This window comes from Ambystoma mexicanum, chromosome 10, assembly GCF_040938575.1.
Source record: "Ambystoma mexicanum isolate Mex_15411 chromosome 10, UKY_AmexF1_1, whole genome shotgun sequence".
Lineage (NCBI taxonomy): Eukaryota > Metazoa > Chordata > Amphibia > Caudata > Ambystomatidae > Ambystoma > Ambystoma mexicanum.
The window spans coordinates 473,110,260-473,118,101 of record NC_090932.1 but is presented as its reverse complement, the minus strand read 5'-3'; positions in this window follow the sequence as shown (position 1 = coordinate 473,118,101).

Sequence of the window (7,842 nt, the reverse complement as noted above, 5' to 3'; positions counted from 1 at the left end):
CGCTGCCCTTGTACATAGTTATGTAGGTAGTGTTAGGTTTCATTTTTGTTTTTGTTTCATTTGGACCTTTTGGACATTGGCCACATTTTTGTATATATTTTTTTTATTAGTTAGTGTAGTTAGATAGGTTTCCTTTATTTTGTTGGGATAATGGACCCTGGCTTCTTGCATTGTACATAGCTGTAGACTTGTACATACTTTCTTTTTTAACATTCTCCATGGATCAATGGCTTTTATTTTTATTTCCCATTGGATTTTGTTTTGTGGACATTGACTTTGTACAACATTACTTTGGATTTCTATATATTTTTTTTTTTTTTATTTTGAACGGACATGCTTCTTTTCATTTTTTTACATTCACATTTCTGTTTCTTCATTTTTGATACTATTCATGTTTCCTTTAATACATTATTTTTTTGTTGAACTTCAATGTGTGGTATCTCATTGTTTTCATGCATTTCATGTTCTGTGTTTTGAGATTCACTGACACCCATTGGGTGTATGTGAGGGACATGTGTTTGTTTCGGAACTTGCAATTGGTGTTCTGTGATGTAATTGCAAATTATGAGTGGGTGGATGCAATACTCGGGTGGGTGTTTTGCATTTGGGGGCTGACCATAGAGACCAGGGTTCTGGATTGTGATGACATGTTGGGTGGGGAACATGAGTTGGACATGGGTGGGGGCCTGGTGGAGGGTGCCCCTGCACTGCTGGGGGGTGGGGGTGGTGGGAGACATGGGTGGGGGCCTGGTGGAGGCTGCCCCTGGTGACTGGAGGGGTGGGGGTGGTGGGAGACATGGTTGGGGGCCTGCTGGGGGGTGGGGGTGCAAGGGGACATGGTTGGTGGCCTGCTGGCAGGTGCCCCACAGTGCTGGGGGGTGGGAGTGCAGGGGGACATGAGTGGGGGCCTGCTGGGGGTGGGGGTGCAAGGGGACATGGTTGGGGGCCTGCTGGCAGGTGCCCCACAGTGCTGGGGGGTGGGGGTGCAAGGGGACATGAGTGGGACATGGTTGGGGGCCTGCTGGCAGGTGCCCCACAGTGCTGGGGGGTGGGGGTGCAAGGGGACATGAGTGGGACATGGTTGGGGGCCTGCTGGCAGGTGCCCCACAGTGCTGGGGGGTGGGGGTGCAAGGGGGACATGAGTGGGGGCCTGGTGGAGGCTGCCCCTGGTGACTGGAGGGATGGGGGTGGTGGGAGACATGGGTGGGGGCCTGCTGGGGGGTGGGGGTGCAAGGGGACATGGTTGGGGGCCTGCTGGCAGGTGCCCCACAGTGCTGGGGGGTGGGGGTGCAGGGGGACATGAGTGGTGGCCTGCTGGGGGTGGGGGTGCAAGGGGACATGGTTGGGGGCCTGCTGGCAGGTGCCCCACTGTGCTGGGGGGTGGGGGTGCAAGGGGACATGAGTGGGACATGGTTGGGGGCCTGCTGGCAGGTGCCCCACAGTGCTGGGGGGTGGGGGTGCAAGGGGGACATGAGTGGGGGCCTGGTGGAGGCTGCCCCTGGTGACTGGAGGGGTGGGGGTGGTGGGAGACATGGGTGGGGGCCTGGTGGAGGCTGCCACTGGTGACTGGAGGGGTGGGGGTGGTGGGAGACATGGGTGGGGGCCTGGTGGAGGCTGCCCCTGGTGACTGGAGGGGTGGGGGTGGTGGGAGACATGGGTGGGGGCCTGGTGGAGGCTGCCCCTGGTGACTGGAGGGGTGGGGGTGGTGTGAGACATGGGTGGGGGCCTTGTGGAGGCTGCCCCTGGTGACTGGGTGGTGGGGGTGGTGGGAGACATGGGTGGGGGCCTTGTGGAGCCTGCCCCTGGTGACTGGAGGGGTGGGGGTGGTGGGAGACATGGGTGGGGGCCTGGTGGAGGCTGCCCCTGGTGACTGGAGGGGTGGGGGTGGTGGGAGACATGGTTGGGGGCCTGCTGGGGGGTGGGGGTGCAAGGGGACATGGTTGGGGGCCTGCTGGCAGGTGCCCCACAGTGCTGGGGGGTGGGGGTGCAGGGGGACATGAGTGGGGGCCTGCTGGGGGTGGGGGTGCAAGGGGACATGGTTGGGGGCCTGCTGGCAGGTGCCCCACAGTGCTGGGGGGTGGGGGTGCAAGGGGACATGAGTGGGACATGGTTGGGGGCCTGCTGGCAGGTGCCCCACAGTGCTGGGGGGTGGGGGTGCAAGGGGACATGAGTGGGACATGGTTGGGGGCCTGCTGGCAGGTGCCCCACAGTGCTGGGGGGTGGGGGTGCAAGGGGGACATGAGTGGGGGCCTGGTGGAGGCTGCCCCTGGTGACTGGAGGGGTGGGGGTGGTGGGAGACATGGGTGGGGGCCTGGTGGAGGCTGCCCCTGGTGACTGGAGGGGTGGGGGTGGTGGGAGACATGGGTGGGGGCCTGGTGGAGGCTGCCCCTGGTGACTGGAGGGGTGGGGGTGGTGGGAGACATGGGTGGGGGCCTGGTGGAGGCTGCCCCTGGTGACTGGAGGGGTGGGGGTGGTGGGAGACATGGGTGGGGGCCTGGTGGAGGCTGCCCCTGGTGACTGGAGGGGTGGGGGTGGTGGGAGACATGGGTGGGGGCCTGGTGGAGGCTGCCCCTGGTGACTGGAGGGGTGGGGGTGGTGGGAGACATGGGTGGGGGCCTTGTGGAGGCTGCCCCTGGTGACTGGGTGGTGGGGGTGGTGGGAGACATGGGTGGGGGCCTTGTGGAGGCTGCCCCTGGTGACGGGAGGGGTGGGGGTGGTGGGAGACATGGTTGGGGGCCTGCTGGGGGGTGGGGGTGCAAGGGGACATGGTTGGGGGCCTGCTGGCAGGTGCCCCACAGTGCTGGGGGTGGGGGTGGTGGGAGACATGGGTGGGGGCCTGGTGGAGGCTGCCCCTGCACTGCTGGGGGGTGGGGGTGCTGGGAGACATGTGTTGGACATGGGTGGGGGCCTGGTGGAGGCTGCCCCTGCACTGCTGGGGGGTGGGGGTGGTGGGAGACATGGGTGGGGGCCTGGTGGAGGCTGCCCCTGGTGACTGGGGGTGGTGGGAGACATGGGTGGGGGCCTGGTGGAGGCTGCCCCTGGTGGCTGGGGGGCGGGGGTGGTGGGAGACATGGGTGGGGGCCTGGTGGAGGCTGCCCCTGCACTGCTGGGGGGTGGGGGTGCTGGGAGACATGGGTTGGACATGGGTGGGAGCCTGCTGGCAGGTGCCCTACAGTGCTGGGGGGTGGGGGTGGTGGGAGACATGGGTGGGGGCCTGGTGGAGGCTGCCCCTGCACTGCTGGGGGGTGGGGGTGCAGGGGGACATGAGTGGGGGCCTGCTGGGGGGTGGGGGTGCAAGGGGACATGTGGCTTGGCTGGGGGGCATGCCCATGGTGGATGGGCTGCCTGCGGGACATGACCAGGGGTGCAGGATAGTCCCCTGTGGTGTGGGCTGCCTGCAGATGTCGTGGAGGGGGTAGAGTGGAGACCTGGGAGGACCCACACTGGCAATTCACCTCTTCAACTTCCCGCACACCTACGTAATACACTGCCCCACTCGCACAGGCCCAATCGCGTGTAGGATTTCTCGCGCACCCCTGAAATCCACGTACACAGCCCAATCGCGTGTAGAATTTCTCGCGCACCCCTGAAATCCACGTACCCAGGCCAATCGCGTGTAGAATTTCTTGCGCACCCCTGAAATCCACGTACCCAGGCCAATCGCGTGTAGATTTTCTCGCTCACCCCTGAAATCCACGTACCCAGGCCAATCGCGTGTAGAATTTCTCGCGCACCCCTGAAATCCACGTACCCAGCCCAATCGCGTGTAGATTTTCTCGCGCACCCCTGAAATCCACGTACCCAGGCCAATCGCGTGTAGAATTTCTCGCGCACCCCTGAAATCCACGTACCCAGCACAATCGCGTGTAGAATTTCTCGCGCACCCCTGAAATCCACGTACCCAGGCCAATCGCGTGTAGAATTTCTCGCGCACCCCTGAAATCCACGTACCCAGCCCAATCGCGTGTAGAATTTGTCGCGCACCCCTGAAATCCACGTACCCAGGCCAATCGCGTGTAGAATTTGTCGCGCACCCCTGAAATCCACGTACCCAGGCCAATCGCGTGTAGAATTTCTCGCGCACCCCTGAAATCCACGTACCCAGGCCAATCGCGTGTAGATTTTCTCGCTCACCCCTGAAATCCACGTACCCAGGCCAATCGCGTGTAGAATTTCTTGCGCACCCCTGAAATCCACGTACCCAGCCCAATCGCGTGTAGATTTTCTCGCGCACCCCTGAAATCCACGTACCCAGGCCAATCGCGTGTAGAATTTCTCGCGCACCCCTGAAATCCACGTACCCAGCCCAATCGCGTGTAGAATTTCTCGCGCACCCCTGAAATCCACGTACCCAGGCCAATCGCGTGTAGAATTTCTCGCGCACCCCTGAAATCCACGTACCCAGGCCAATCGCGTGTAGAATTTCTCGCGCACCCCTGAAATCCACGTACCCAGCCCAATCGCGTGTAGATTTTCTCGCGCACCCCTGTAATACACGTACCCAGGCTAATCGCGTGTAGAATTTCTCGCGCACCCCTGAAATCCACGTACCCAGGCCAATCGCGTGTAGATTTTCTCGCGCACCCCTGTAATACACGTACCCAGGCCTATCGCGTGTGGGGACACCCGCACACCCCTGAAATACACGCTCCCCGCTCTGCGTTTGCTGCTGCCCTTTGCGCTGGATTGGGGATTTTGATGGCTGTCCCCTGCGCAAGGGGCGTTCTTGGGGGCGTAACTGACGCTGCTGCAGGGTCGCTGCGCCACTCTGCGCCACGGCTGGTTGTGGATGTTGGAATCCATGAATACGCTGTGCGCCTGAATGTGTTTCGGCGCACGCGGCTGGCGCAGACTACCGCACGCGCACACTGTGCGCCAGCCGCTTGCGCCACTTGTGCGCCAAATTCTATGAATTGGCCCCTAAATTGTGAGGTGGCTACAAAGAGAGGAGAGAGTGTTCGGGGCGGTGGGTATTTGTCCCTTACGTGCCGTGGGTGGTGCATGATAAACAAAGGGGAGGGGGTGCATAAAACTGCATTCTATTAGCTACACGGATTACGCGAGACAGTGCATTGTGTTTGTTTCGGGCTTCATAATGCATTTAAAACCAAGATTTTATTGTTTAATGCGCGCAAATTAAAGTGCATGCTGGTAATTGTAGGTTTCCTAAAGCTGCACTCAAACAACCCGCGTACACTTTCAAGAAGTCTAACTTGTAGATATGTACACTGAGGTGGAAGGACTGGCAGCTAGAACATAGTAAGTGAAGTAGATGCAGGACATGGAGAGAGCGGGGATTGGTATTGGCTGGAGGACTGCGACAGCCTAAAGGGGCGAATGCAGGTCTTGAAAGGGAAATGTTGACGGAATGATGGCCCAGAGGAAAAAAACGAAATGGGGCAGGGAGAGTAGGCATCCGGCTAGGGGGTAAGAAAACAAGGCGGTAAAACGGTAATTTCAAATATTCCAGCAGGGAAATCGAAAGAGACCAGAACGAAGGTCACATGAGAGAATTAGGAGGTCAGAAATGTAGGCAGTCATAGAGGGAATCAAGTGATTAAGTGAAAGGTAGGTGCGCGAGAAGAAAAGGAGCACATAAAAAAATAAGAATATGCCAATGGAAAAGGGTGATAGGACAGGGGGGGGGCGGCATAGGGGAGGCACAGCAAGTGCAGGAAAGGGCGGAGTGGGACCGAGAGCGGTGTAGGCTAAGAACTCCGGCGAATGCCAGAAATAGGGTGTGAAATAAACGGAGAGTGGAAGATGTGTTGGGCAGACTTGGCTACGAGGAAGATAACGAGGTGAAAGAGAGTCGTATAAGGGAAAAGGGATGGGCTACCAAGGGTGGACAATTGGTCACTTGTAGAGCAATTTATTCTAGCTTACCTCACAGAGGCTACAACAGATGCAGAACACGCCTTCGTTTAGTGTAATTATCGTGCCCCTGACAATGGAGCACAGTCACAAGCAGCTGCTGAGAGACGGTCTTGGAACACGCAGCCGCGAAGCCCTTTCTCTGCTGGAGGCCCGGAAAACCATCTCCTACTTCTGCATCTTGCACTTGCAAAGTGCCCTAATAGTGCTAAGCACGCTGTTTACCTTCTCTCAGTTCTTTCATTTCTAGTGTAAAATGCGCAGCTACTGTCTATTTTCGTGTGTGGAAACATGATAGGTTCATAATCACGTCACTGCCGGATCTTCTCCTTGGGTGTTGTAGAATGTCTGGCGGCCTTTCCCGCTGGATTTTTTTAATTAACTGAGTAGAATATTCTGGTAGGCGATGTGGTTGTAACTTTTATGAAGCAAATGACACAGGAACACTGTTCATGATTGAAGTATATTTTAGTTACAACCAGTGGAGCCAAGATGTTGGCAACTGTTACCCATATTGTGTTTCCACAATGATCACTGACACATTGGGCCTCTTTACGAGTATGGAGGTTAATAAGGGCATGGCTGCCTCCATACCGGGTTCCAGTACCGGGTTCTGTGAATGAGGAATTACCGGGTCATTCCAACCTTGGAAGACCCGGTAATTCCTCATTCACAAAACCAATCCCCATCCCCATTTGAGCCCCCATAGGGCTAAATGGGAATGAGGATGGAGCTAATAACGGGCCCGTTCCGTGTCTGACCAGACGTTCTGTGCGGGTCCCGCTAGGGGACCTCGTAATAAGGCATCCCGTAATGAACGGTGCCAGTCCCGTCCCGACACGCTTCATTACGGGAGCACCATGGCCGTAATGAGGCCCATTGTGTAAGTGTTGTCAATAAAAAGGCTGCAGGTTTTTTATTGTACATTACGTAATATTACACAACATAATAGTCATAATAATAATAACCATATCATACATAATGTACACTTTGAGCACAAGGTCCAGGGTTGTGCCCCCTGGCCAGTGGGCACCTGGATGGGTTACTGGCCATCCAGGTTCCCCCCAAAAGTTGCTCATCTACCTCTACCAGCGGCCAAACTGTCTGCCAATTCTAAATGGGACTCCCCCATTCCCTTGCCTAGTAACTGCCCCTTGTCTGGGTTTTGAAATTACCTGGTCTTGCTCATGTCGGGCTACATTCCACGCTTGGTGCCACAAGGTTCCCCCTTTTTTCGCTCTAGCTCTTTGCTATGGCTATACCTTTATATCGTCTTAACCCATATATGCTGAACTCTCTTTTATCCCGGCTCGGGTGTCTGCTCTTTTATTGACCTCCTGCTTGTTTAAAATGTTACTATCCCTCGTCTTCCTTTCCCTTGACCATTAACTGCCCCATGTAAGGGTTTTGTCATTACCTGGTCTTGCTCATGAGGGGGTGCATTCCTCCCTTGGTGTCGCAATTCTCCCCCTTGTTATTGCTCTAGCTCTTTGCTATGACTATAGATTTGTATGGTCTTAATACCTATATGTTGAGCTCTCTTTTTCACCTGCTTGGGTGACTGGTCTTTTATTGAACTCCAATGCTTGTTTAAAGATTCACTATCCCTTGTCTCCCCACATGTCCTGGTAATTGTTGTTCTAACCGTTTCTGGTTGAACCAGTTCTGGGCACCCACTATTTGTAAAACTTATTAGACTTCCTTTTTTCTGACCCACCAAAACATGGTCCTCTCGCCCTTCTGCCGGGCCTACGACTTGCCTGGACCCTTTCCCTGCCTGGACCCTTCCCGTGTGCCCATTGTGGTGCGTGGGCAGCGGGTTGGATGTGCCCCCGTTTCACATTATATTGTTTTCAATGTGAGATAGCCCTGTACCTTCTAGCAATTTTTGTAGTACCGTTTACTGTATTGTGTTAGATGCTGTTTGCCAATGTTCTCTTGGCGAGCCGCCAAATATTAACATAGATT